Raw genomic sequence first — 13,175 nt, 5'->3', positions numbered from 1 at the left:
ACACAGTATTGGTTGTACTTTGATCAATGCCAGGTATTCACCGTCAAGACTTTCACCAATAAAACGTATGTGTATTTCAAAGAACATTCATTTGCCTCATGTTGTTTTTTCAAATCCAAGCAACATTTTATTATGCTCAAGGATTATAGCGAAATAAATAACTTGTAAAGATCTTTTTTTTTGCTCAGATGGGTCAGATTTTCAGGGACTGTAGTTAAGAGTTTGAGGAATCACTGGAATCACTGAAGTCTTTTTCAGGCATTCCCCCCCAAAAAAAGAAAAAGAAAAATCATTTTCAACCTAAAATGACAGCAATAATCAGACTGTTGTTTAAATTAAAAGTGCAGCCAACAGCATTTTCTTTACTTTACAAAAACCCCACTGAGAAAGCCATGCAGCCTCTATAGACAACTTGAATTACAGGCTTTACTCATGTGTCTTTTAAAGGAATAGTTCACCCAAAAATGAAAATTCTGTCATCATCTACTCACCCTCATGCCAAATGAAACACAGCTGAAATGTGTAGTCCATATAACACACAGGGAGGCTGCCAGCACAACTTGGTAGCAGCCTTCTCCAAAACAACTGAAGTCAATGGGGACCTGTTCTTTAGAGTTCCAAAACAAAAACAGCCAAACAATCACACTGTGAATAGAAAGACCTATACACCATTATTTGTTGCAAATCAATCAGCTGTAGTTAAGATTTGCACTAAATTATGGTGTAAATATACTGTAAGTCTTTTTGCAACTGGTCCCCACTGACTTCAGTCCGGGCTCTCAGGAATCTCTCAACTTGAACATTAGGTCACTTCCAAGAAAAAATGTGTCTTGGTTCTGCTGATTGAGATTGGAAAATGAGCTGGGTAGGGGAGAGTTTGTGAGGCAACACTGCCTCCAAGTGGATAGAAGTGAGTCAGAATCAGTTTTATTGGCCTAGTAAGTTTGGACATACTGTACAAGGAATTTGACTTGGTGGGTTTCTCATGTTATATTCAACACAAAATTAGGATAGCAGCATATAAATTTAAGAAATTGGCAGTAGGGGAGAGCGGGGCAAGTTGTCACGTGGGTAAATTGTCTCAGCGGCTTTATTTATAAGTGACTAAGAAGCCATTTTACATAAAACATCAACTTAAATGTGTATATATTACATGTACATGTGTATATTATGCTGTTAGAAATTGTATCAGAATTTATGTTTGTCTGAGCGTCCAAGGATAGGTGATAGGAGTGGTTATTTTACCTGGTGTGTGGTGGGTGTTGATTTCTGAGATGAAGTATGTTGTTTTCAATACAAGAATATGTCTTTCATATTATTGTATATATACTTGGAAATGGAATTGTGGTCACAAACACAGCACACAGCAACTTGTCTATGTGACAACATGCCCTGGTCTCCCTTATATACAAGAAACTATATTGGTATTAAGCAGTATATAAAAAAAGTATAACAGTTAGGAAATATCTCTTTGCTCTACATTATGCACATTGTTCCCTGTTATAATCTGACAGATTACACTGAGTTGAGCAAGACTGGGGATTTTCAGGACAGTATATCAGTACAGTATATTATAAAAACAGCATACATGAATGCAGATTAGGGTTCAATCCATATCAGGAGTTATTATGACAATACTGATACAGATATGTTTGGATTGAAGCTGATGATTGCCGATATTCCATATCTTTAAATTAGACCAATTTCATGCCAAACATTTTTTTTAAATTACAGTATTCAGTGTTTCCCCTAGAATTTTAAACCTCTGAAACTTCATAGATTATCATGGGACATTAAAACCCAGGGTAAATAATTATAATAATGATAATATCTTTAAGGGCTTCCCATAGACAACAAGTGCAATACTGATCAATTCTACAATAAATATGTAATCAATCAAACTGCATCATATCCATCACATCAGAGGTGGTTGATACTGAGTGGACCAGATCCAAAAGGCCCAAAATATCATCATGCAGAACTTTTTGGTAAACATTTCTAGAGATCACTAAAAGCTATTTATGAAACCAAGTGATGTTTCTATAAAGTATTTCACTGCAACATTTCTGTGTTGAGATGATATTGGAATGTGTATGACATGCCTCCAAACACACCAAGTCCTTCTTTTCTTCCAGGTCAGTATCAGGTTGAGTGGGACACTTTGTTTGGGAGAGTGGGACAGGCATTCATACTTTATATTAAAAAAAAAAAAAAATCTTTAATGTAAAAGCCTTTGTTCAACAATTTTGTTTGTACAATCTCTCCCAATCTTTCCTGTCTATCTCTACTTTGAATTAGCCTAGGTAATAAAGGTGAAAATACAAAAAAACAAAACAAAAAATAAATAAATAAATAAAATGAACCCACCAATGTAACAACCGAAAACAAAATTAACTAGTGAAGACTAAACAACCTAAAGTTATTTGATTAAATTACCATTCATAACAGACTATTAAAAGCTTAAAAAGGCAGATTAATTAATCAACATTCACTTAACAACTAGCTTAATGTTGCACTGTTTTTAGCAGAAGGAATTCCATTCCAACTACAGTTATCAGGTAGAGTGGGACAGTGCCAAAAATGTAACAAAGTCTTGTGACAATTTTGCTATTTTAAATACAGCTAAATTCATTTCATTGAAGTATGTTTAACTGAAACTGAGCCATAGAAAGCCTTATGATTTAGACATTTTTAGCCTTCCATATGCCAGCATACTTACCTTGACCTTCATCTGCACAGTTCATTTGAAGAGTGAGACCAACCCAGTGTGATGATGTGACACCTGGAAGCTGCATGTCAGGTAGCGTTCAGGTGATGTACTGATAAAATTTAATAGACATGGTTCATTTCTCTGCTGTTTTTCACTGGGAACTGATACATGTGGTCGATTTTAATAGATAGTCATTTTGTTAGCTAGATACAACATCTAGTGAGCTATATCACCGTCCTGTTGTAGCACACCTGATTTGCACACTAGCTAACATTAGTGCCTGTAGCTAGTATTAGTAGGGAGTAGTTGTGTGAATATTAAAAACAGTTGTTTCCCCTAAAACTAAATTAGCCTGCTGGCTAGTTAGCTGCTAACAAAGCCAAAAAAAACTATTGTTTGTTGAAGTTAACTGAGTTGACTCTTCTCAAGCCACAACTCAGAGTTTTATTTATATATATATATCTTTTTCTTTTTTTTTTCTTTTTTATTCATTATTTTCAATTTGTTTCACCTGTCATGTTATTATCCGGGTCATGTGGCTGTTGCTATTATATAGGTGAGGCCACACCTGTGTTGTCTGTGTTTAAAGCCCTGAAGAAGACCTACAGTGGTCAAAACATGTTGGCTTTTTTAATGATTTAGCCACTACAATAAAGGCTTTTTAAATATTTTCTTCCTCGTGGTTATATTTTTATATTTGGAGTGCCTCGATTATGCTTTTGTTTGTAGCACCCGATACATTTTTGATCCTAGTTTGACAATATAGAGCAACCAGTCATTTCCTTTTTTCCACAACTCAGAGTGTTTCAGTGTAGAGGCTAAGCCAAAGACAAGACACTTTACTGTCTCAGTACATTTGGAAACAAAGCTACCTATTCACTTTTACTTATAACGTCATCGAATTGAACCAATCCACATCTTTTTCAGGTATCTCTCCCGCCTTCTTTTTATAAATGTAAACACATTTTCACACAGCCAATTCTCCAGTGAACCTCCATGGAGCCAGACCTGGTTGCGAGTAGATTTGTGACACAACTGCAAAGCCTCTATAAAGCCAGTCTGGCCATTAACTCACTATCAAGAGCGATATTATCATGTGTGTCACTTTCCAGTTACCTTTACCTAGTTTTGCATCTGGTTCTTCTTAAAAATAAACAACAACAGAAAAGCACCTGCCATATAAAAAACAATTTCCCATCAAATCCTCGGCTTCATTTTAGTTAGCCTCAAGCACCCCCACTGGTGATTCAGCCAGTGGAATATGAAACTAAACACAGGCACTTATTATTCAATAACCAGCATACATTTAGGGAGCGAGTGTGTTATTCTTACAGAAGTGGCGGTAGAGTGCCACTCAACCCCTTATAGGGCAAGGTTGTTTTTAGCTTGGTGCTGCATGTGTGTGTGTGTGTGTGTGTGTGTGTGTGTGTGTGTGTGATGTGTGATGGAGGATGAGAGGGGTGGATAGGTGTGCCGGATTTCCACCAAATGGCTTTAAAGTAGGGCAGTTGCTACAGCAATCTGGAGAGACAAAACTCGCCAAGTGGCCCTCCCACATGCTCTCTTCCCGTAAGTGGTGGGGTTCAAAAACGGCCAGGCTCACCAATGAAATCATGCGGAGAAGAGGGGGGAGCTTGACACGCATTGGCTCCCCGGTTGTGCTCGTTAAAAGGCTCGGCTTGTGGCTGAAAACACGCAAAAACGTTAATTTCATTAGAATTTGTTTACCTCTCTGTCAAACCGCTGCCACGGAACGGTGATGTTTGTGTAACCTTCACAAGTGTGCAAGTGTAGAGATGAGCCCCTACTCCCAACCCCCCACCCCCACCCCCCCCTACCTCCACACACACACACACACACACACAACACACATGCAGAGGCGGTATTACCATTAGGCAAGTTATGTACGTTTATTTTACAGTTATTTAAAAGAAATCTAATTATTGAAAATAAGTACTAGCGTTAAGGTAAAAATTACTTGAGTCATGCAACCACACACACACACACACACACCTACTCAGTCAGGCACTATTCCACTTGACTAGTAACATAGAGTTGGTTATGTGGTACCGTGGTTCAACAAGTGATTTTCCCATGTTAGCCACCCATCCAACTTCATTATATTGCTGATTACAGTCAATCTGTATCAAGCAAAGCAAGGCTCCATTATGTGATTGCTATCGTCAATGATTGTGAATGTTTCAACCTCCGTTTGAAAAATACACTTTTTTTTTTATCATCAGACACATACGTTTCCATGACATCTACTACAATGTGAGTCAATTTATGCGGAAATCTGTCAAACTGGAGGAAAAAAGTGGATTAAAACAACCCAGTTCTGACCCAGCCACCACCAAGGTGAAAAGCAGGAGAAATAAAGCCCGACCTGACCTGATGGAGAAGAGCAGGAGCAAATACCACTGTAACCACTGCACCCATTTCACAACGCAAGTGTTCCATCACATGTGCATAAGGTGCATGTGGAGGTTGGGCTATCATTTGGCAACCAGTCAATTGTCGTCTACTTGAGGTGAGAGAGAACCGCAAAAAAAAAATCAAAGCCAGGTTAATGGAGACTTTGTTTCAATTCAAGCACTTCAGCTGGCAAAACTACAAACGTTAATGGAAACATCTTGAATCTACTGGACATATAAATGGCCTAGTTTTGAAAAGATGTCATACAATATTCCTCATAAAGTTTATTGCTGCATGCGATACAGTGGTTCCTGAGGATCCAACTTCCACAGTGTAAAGATCATACCGGAGAAAAAGTAGATAAATAAACGTATCCTAAAGCTAAATAAAGTTATCCTCCAATATACATTTCTCTATTTATTAAGGTGGATTCTGGTGGGTTTGAAGCAGAGTGGAGCAGTTGCAATTTCTGCTCCTTGGTCAAAGCATATTGTAATGTTATGTAGCTTTACTTGTATGGTGGTTGGTTGTTTTAGATAAATTTGTCTATTCATAATAAAATAATAATAAATTTAACGGTAACACTGTACAATAAGGGTCCCTAAGTTAAGGGTTAGTTAATGCTTAATAAGCATTAACAAATAAGCATTAACTAATCCTTAATTAACAGTTAACTAATGTGTAATTTACTAATGTGTTCATGTTAACTAAGGTATTAATTTATACATTGTTTAATAGTTTATAAAGATGACTATTAAATAATGTATAAATTAATACCTTAGTTAACATGAACACCATTAGTAAATGATTACCAGACACATTAGTTAACTGTTAATTAAGGGTTAGTTAATGCTTATTAACCTAGTGACCCTTATTGTAAAGTGTTACCAATTTAATGCTATGCTGCCATCCACGCATTTCTCTGGCCCACCCTAGATTGGAACGACTGCTGGTACCAATTATTCTTTTCCTAATTTTTCTCAAATTTCAAAATGCAAATCCAATTTAGTTATCCATTAATCTTATCAGCACAAGATACCAGCTATCAGCAGGTGCAATCTCAAAATATCAGTATTGGAATTCCAACGCCCATATCAGTTGAACTCAGACCCTAATTTCAAGTGGTAAGCTTCATAAATGACTTGCTGCCTGAGGAGAGCAGGTTGAACTGAGTGAAGGAGCAGCTATTGACAACATGTAAAGTTGGCACAGAGTTGTTAATTGGCTGAAGCACTCTCTCTCTCTCTCTCTCTCTCTCTGAGTATTTTCACACTGTCTGAATAAAGTGAACTCAACTGAACTGTGCCGGCCTGCTTTGCTGTTCATCACAGCTGCTGTAACCAGTGCACTACACTGGTTATTAGGAAACACTTGACCTGAATTAATTTTAATGTGACATTTTGATCAGATTCCACACAAGCACTCATAAATATGCTTTACAATTATTATTATTATTATTATTATTATTTTTATTATTATTATTTTTATTTTTATTTTCCAGGATTTTTGTATCCCATGGTCTAAATGCTGTTTCAGCGGCTTTTCAACTCTGACAAGAATACAATTCTGGGGGAAACGCTGAATACTTGAAATACATGAAAACGGTCAAAATTAAAATAATAATCTGACATCTCCATATAAATAAATATCCGTTTTGCTACCCGATTGATATAATACAATACTGATTCCAGTTCAGGAAAACTTTTTCATTTGCTGTTCACTGGTAGCTTTTTCCTCTGAAAAATCCTGAGTGCTGAGCACCATCAAATTCTGTGTATTGGTAAATGCTTCAGCTTGTCCTGACTAGTGACTGCTGTAAACAACGGAAAGGAGCTGACAACAGTAGCTGACAACAACAGAAAGACCACAGTCTCGAGGAGGCAGCTGACAGGAGGAAATAGACCCCACCGGGACAATCATTGGGTAGCTGCCCGTGGAAGCAGTATCCTGAGCCAGTTGGGCCACGTGTCGATACCGTTAGTAGCTATGAACAAACAAAGAAGTGTGCGAGAACAGGCTATGGGGTCAAAGACGACTCACAGGCAGGATGCACCGCTATAGACCTTGGAATGGACTTGACTATGGGCAGTGGTGGAAGAAGTACTCTGATCCTTTACTTAAGTAAAAGTACCAATACAGCAATGTAAAAATACTCCATTACAAGTAAAAGTCCTGCATGAAAAATCCTACTTAAGTAAAAGTACATAAGTATTAGCAGCAAAATGTAGTTAAAGTATTAAAGTAAAAGTAGTGGTTTGGTCCCTCTGACTGATATTTTATTATATATGACATCATTAGATTATTAATGCATCAGTGTGTAAGCAGCATGTTACTGTTGTAGCTGCTGGAGGTGGAGCTAGTTTGAACTACTGTATATACAGTTAGCTAGTTTAGTCGAGTGGTTCCCAGCCTAGGGGTCGGGCCCCTCCAAAGGGTCACCAGATAAATCTGAGGGGTCGTGAGATGATTAATGGGAGAGGAAAGAAGAAAAAACAAAGTTCTGATACACAAATCTGTTTTTAGTTTTTGGACTTTTTCTCTAATCTTTGATTTTTGCTGAAACATTGGATCATTTGAACATTTATTGAAATGAAACCATGTGAGGTTTAGAGGGAAAAATCACTATTTGGTGGAGCTGTTAACAACTCATAGACATCTGAAATGTGACCCGACTACACACTGCTTTTTGTAAGACGTCAAAAGCCAAAAAGGTTGGAAACCACTGGTTTCATCTTTAACAATGTGTTGTATTTTAAAAGCTTGTTATATTATCCATTGTGTCAAATCTCCATCTGAAAAGTAACTAAAGCTGTCAAATAAATGTAGTGGAGTAGAAAGTACAATATTTCCCTCTGAAATGTAGTGGAGTGAAAGTATAAAGTAGCATCAAATGGAAATACTCAAGTAAAGTACAAGTATCTCAAAATTGTACTTAAGTACAGTACTTGAGTAAATGTACTTAGTTACTTTCCACCACTGACTATGGGTAAGGAGGACACTTCAATGGAAGCCACATAGTTCAGATATAGAGGGAAAGAAGTTACAGGTGTGCTCCTGTGACTGGGAAAAGATTACAATCCTTAAGGGCCTCAGAATAGACCAAGGGAGGAAGAGATGCTTGAGTATGTTCAGGGACCCCACATTGACCGATATTTCTTAAGGAGTCAGACAAGTCAGTCGGGTGAAGTCCAGCAGCAGGCAACAAACCAAAGATTGCAGGATATCAGTACCTAATGCAGGGCTGGGAGGTCAATGAAGTCAGCCAGCCAAGAAAGGAAAAGCACACTGGGCAAAACCCTAGAGTAAAATAGTCAAGGGCTACTGAGAGGAGTGAATGGGAAGCTGTTAAAACAGATTGATAAGGGTGGTTGTGCTTGATAGGCTTAAAGGAACAGTTGGGAAAAAGCTAGAGAAAATGGGTGACATTATTTATGATTATAGGGTAGAGAGGTTGGGAGTGTATGAGAAAAGGAAGAAAATAGGCTCAGAATCTGTCAAGTCTAGGCGACAACAGGAGATTGACAGACTCGTCCAAGAATGACAGCAGCTTAGGAAGCAGTGGAGGAAAACGAAAGAGTGTGAGAAAGTTGGTATCAATGCCGTTATGGCTCATGTAGTGAAGAGAAAAGTGGCAGCCTGACAACAACAAACAGGAACTAGAAGACCACTTAGAAAAGGTGCATACAGACATGGAAAGGTACAGGGAGTTAAGTAAGTAAAACTTTATTTTATAGCACCTTTCAAAACTCTATGGGCAAAGAGATGCGAATTGATGCGTGTATGTCAATCCACCGTAGAGGTCCGGGGTGGAGGGGGAACCAGAACCCCCCCAAGAGTATGGCCAATCATGGGGCGCCCCGGTGGCTCACCGAGTAGAGCGCGTCCCACCTAAGGCTCAGTCCTTCCTTTCGAATCCAGCCCGCGGCCCTGCGAATCCGGCCCGCGGTCCCATACCTTCCTGTCTCTCTCTCACACTATGTCTCTGTCAATAAAGCAAGAGTATGGCCAATGAGCCACCTTGTCCAGAAGTGCACCAGCGTGACCAGGGAAGGTAGAGTATAAGGAGTGAGTGCTGTGTCTACAGGAAACACTCCCATGCCTGACTAGGCATTAACTCTACATTCCCACTACGTTCCTTGATCACTCTTGAAGTTCCAGGGTGGAGGGGGAACGGGCAAATCTTTCCAGGGCGGCAGATGTGGCCCATAGTGGCCAGAGGAATCCTTATTGGCTCAGAAAGGAAAATTGAGGAGGTAGAGTGCTATGTCTACAGGAAACACTCCCGTGATGCGGACTAGGCATCAACTCTACGTTCCCGCTACCCTTAGGAACCGGGGCGGAGGGGGAATGCGTATATCCCTTAGAAGCAATAGAGATGGTAGACCGAAGGGTACTCCTGTACCATTAAGGCCAGCCCACGATACAGGGAAGAGGAACCAGTCAGATCCTCTAACATTGTGTCACACCGTTAGTGGCGTTCTGCCCAGAATTATTGCGGAGTGGGGGCTATTACGATGTGGAACCCGCCCCACCGTGGGTTCCCCAAGCTATGTAGACCCACCGTAAGACCATGTCACTGTCAAGCTGTACATGATAAAATATAGGCAAAATGGGGAGAATCAGAAAGGGCCTCACACCGGCTTTCTGGCTGTGTAAGAAAATCCCATATCATCCTGTTCCGCCACTTATGCCCATGATGTTCGTAGCGAGTGAAGAGGGCATCCTCTATGGCAGTCATTCCCAAAGACTGGGTCGCAGGAGATTTTATTTGGGTCTCCGAATAAATTTGCAGAATTATTTCTTTCATTTAAGATTTATATCTTTGAGCCACATGAGGGAGCTCGTTGGTATTTGTACCACACTCACGGTTTCCGCCAGATTCTGCAGCCAGCCACAAGAAATGGATGCTTGGCTAATAAATAAGAAAGGCCCAGCTAAAGACTACAGACTACAGCTAACGTTAGTCAAACTACCGCCCGTGAGGGAAGCCGGCATGAGGATGGACGTGAACCGACCCCTGCTACCGGTCACATTCAACCCGCTGATGACGGCACAGATGGAAGGGTCGAGGGATCAGGTGAAGAGCCTCCTACTAAGAAGAGAAAATCAGGGGCAAGGCCATACACAGACAATTTTTTGAAATATGGTTTTGTTAATTGTTCCAATCCAAACCAGGACTCACGACCCATGTGTGTTATATGCAGCGAAAAACTCGAAAAACTATTGTTTGATAATTGTACTTCTAATCTACTACTACTAATCTAATATGAAAGGCTAGCGCACATTCTGTTTGTTTTACTGATTAGAGGAAAAAAACGAGGGCCTGTTAACTCCGCCTAAATGCATTTATTTGGTCTCATTTATAAAGTATTTAACATTTCAATAACACATGCATAAAACGAAGTTGTGATTTATCAAACGTATATCTCTTCGAAATGGCTGGTTTACCTATTCAAGATAATATAAGGTGATGCGGAAATGGCAGTAAAAATGGTCAGGAACGTTCATTTATGCACAAATTCGCTCTTCTCACGATTTATGGATAAGGCCTATTGTGAATTGGGTTGCAATGGTTTGTCATTTTTAAAAAGTGGGTCCTCAGAAAAAAAGTTTGGGAAACACTGGAGGGTTCATTCCGGCAAAGTGTCTGTCGTGTGTTATGCTGATATGTACGAGGGATGCGTTGGGGTTTAGGCAGAAGGACAAGGGGGGTCCCACTTGTCCACCCATTCCCAAGGGGAGGGTTGTGTAGCTCTGGACTCCATCACTGGACTTGGTGGCTAGCAGCAAGGGCTGCTGGAGAGTGTTGTTTGTCTCTGCCATATTCCAAACCAGCTGAATTGGGCTTCTCTATGAATTCTCACCATAAATTATCCCACCAAGGACTGCAACATCAAATCCTGTGTTTTGGTAAATGCAAAGATGGAGACAAAAAACAATAACACAAATCTTGCAGATCTTGCAAATCTTACCATTTTAAAAATATGAAATATCTGCTAAGGGCAGCTTCGATACAAAAAATATCAGTATATGTGCCTTCAAAAGCCATATCAGTCAACCAATAGTCTGCACCATCTGTCTCTATTCTACCTCACTTAAGTTCAGTGTAGTAGATTCCTTTGTGCGCTCTTCCATTACTACTGAGTGGATTTATTATGGAGAGCCATAAAGGTTAAAATGGTTAGGCTCACCCATTCATCATATGACAGCTTCATCGTGGAAGGCATTGAACAATCAAAATACTTTGACCTTTTTATATTTAACATTATGCTGCAAGAAAGTCCACGTTGTCGGACATTATTTCCTTGAGATTGCCTCGATTTTTTTCTAATATTCTTCCCCTCTCTGTCCATGCTGAATTGTTCAGAGTCATTAGAGAATTATGTCTGTCAGTACAACATAGTTAATGGCCAGGGGTTAACTTTGTTGTACAACCATTCCCCAGGGGACCTATTTTTCTCTTGCCACCTACATCTATCTGGAAGTATACCTCGCTAATTCATGACCTGTCTATGAATGCTTTGTTAGCAACAAAGCCGCCCCCAAAGCTACCGGCTCAAAGATCAGAAAGAAGCGCTGTCATTCGCAAATTCCCTCCGACAAACAGACATAATTACAGGAATTAGCCTGCTATTTTGTCATTAGCCTTCACTTTCAATGAGCCAATAATGAAAAAAGAAACAAGAGTGAGAGACAAAGACTGATGTCTTTAGAGGATTTCAAGACACTTTCTCCCCCCACTTCTTAGCCCACACATTCAATTTGGTGTTTTATTAATACTATTAATGTAGTCGAGCTTGAAGCTTTGAAGCTAAGAGAGGTTTTCTTCTGATTGGTATTGTGTGAACACTGATGGCTTGGCTCAGGAGAAGTCAGAGTGAATTCAAATGCACTTTGTTAGCGCCATGATGAAAATGGCAGCTTGCCTTTTAAAGCCATATTTTTGCAAGCGTGATTATGGGGTGTGTATTCAAATAAATGAAGCCAAAACAATGACACACAATCAGGATTTCATAAGCTGGTGAAAGGCCACGGACAGATTAATAAGTGCTCTGCAGACACACACACTCACACACACTCACACACACACACACACACACACACACACACACACACACAGAGGCCTGATGGAATTACAGATATATGTGACACATTAGACAAGATTTTGTGCGGGTGCATTCTGTATCCAAATGAGGAAGAGAAAGCAGCGATCTCACCATGTAATTTACTGTTGATTTGTGTTTGCACAGATGGAGCCTGATGTCTTTCAATGTTAATAAGGGTAATATTTACCCTCTCCTTCCCCTGACAAGCCCTGGCAGCGAGGAAGAGTTGGCTTTGTGAGGATAGAAAGAAAGACAAGGGAAATCAACAGTTGGACGTGCCAAGTATCCGTTGTGCTTTTGCTCTTGTTGAACCTATGAAAGCAACAGTAATAACACTTCAGTAATGGGAGGCTATAAATAGTAATGAAGTTGTCAAGGATGACTTTTGTAGATGTGAATTCTCAGCCTTCTGCAAAGGCTGATAAATAATGAATGGAAGTTGTAAACTTGCACATAAGCTAACTAGAGTGAGTGTAAGCGCCGTTTCCTGACTTTAAAGCTACAATCTGCAACTTTTTCAAACAATAACAATGAATAACTAGGTTATATTCTACATTATCAGTCTGTGTATTGTCTATGACCCTGTGTGTTCATGCTTAAATCCCCACATTTGCCTGAAATTGGATTTTGAAGGATGTTGGGGAGGTTTTGGGGTGTATAACTTTTTGGTTCCCCTGCCAAAGGCTGGTCAACAAACAAAAGATTGCCTGCCAAGAATAATTTTTACTGGCCAAAATAATTGATAGGTATGTATACCCCTTTTCATGCCATTTCATATATAGCGTCAGGTTCTGTGTGCTAATTTAAAAATCAATTCAAATGCAACAGAACTCAATATAGCCGATTCAAATGTTATCATCTCAAAATGTTAGCGGCCAGTGTGGCCGGTGACTCTTATTGATCTACCTGCCATAGACAACATTTACAGGAATTTAGTGCTTATC

The sequence above is a fragment of the Centroberyx affinis genome, unplaced genomic scaffold, assembly GCF_046629955.1.
Source record: "Centroberyx affinis isolate AG114_WGS23_722 - 3 ecotype Tasmania unplaced genomic scaffold, CSIRO-AGI_Caff_v1 ptg005386l_1, whole genome shotgun sequence".
NCBI classification, from domain to species: Eukaryota; Metazoa; Chordata; class Actinopteri; order Beryciformes; family Berycidae; genus Centroberyx; species Centroberyx affinis.
The sequence above is the reverse complement of the archived record's forward strand: the minus strand, read 5'-3'. Positions refer to the sequence as shown.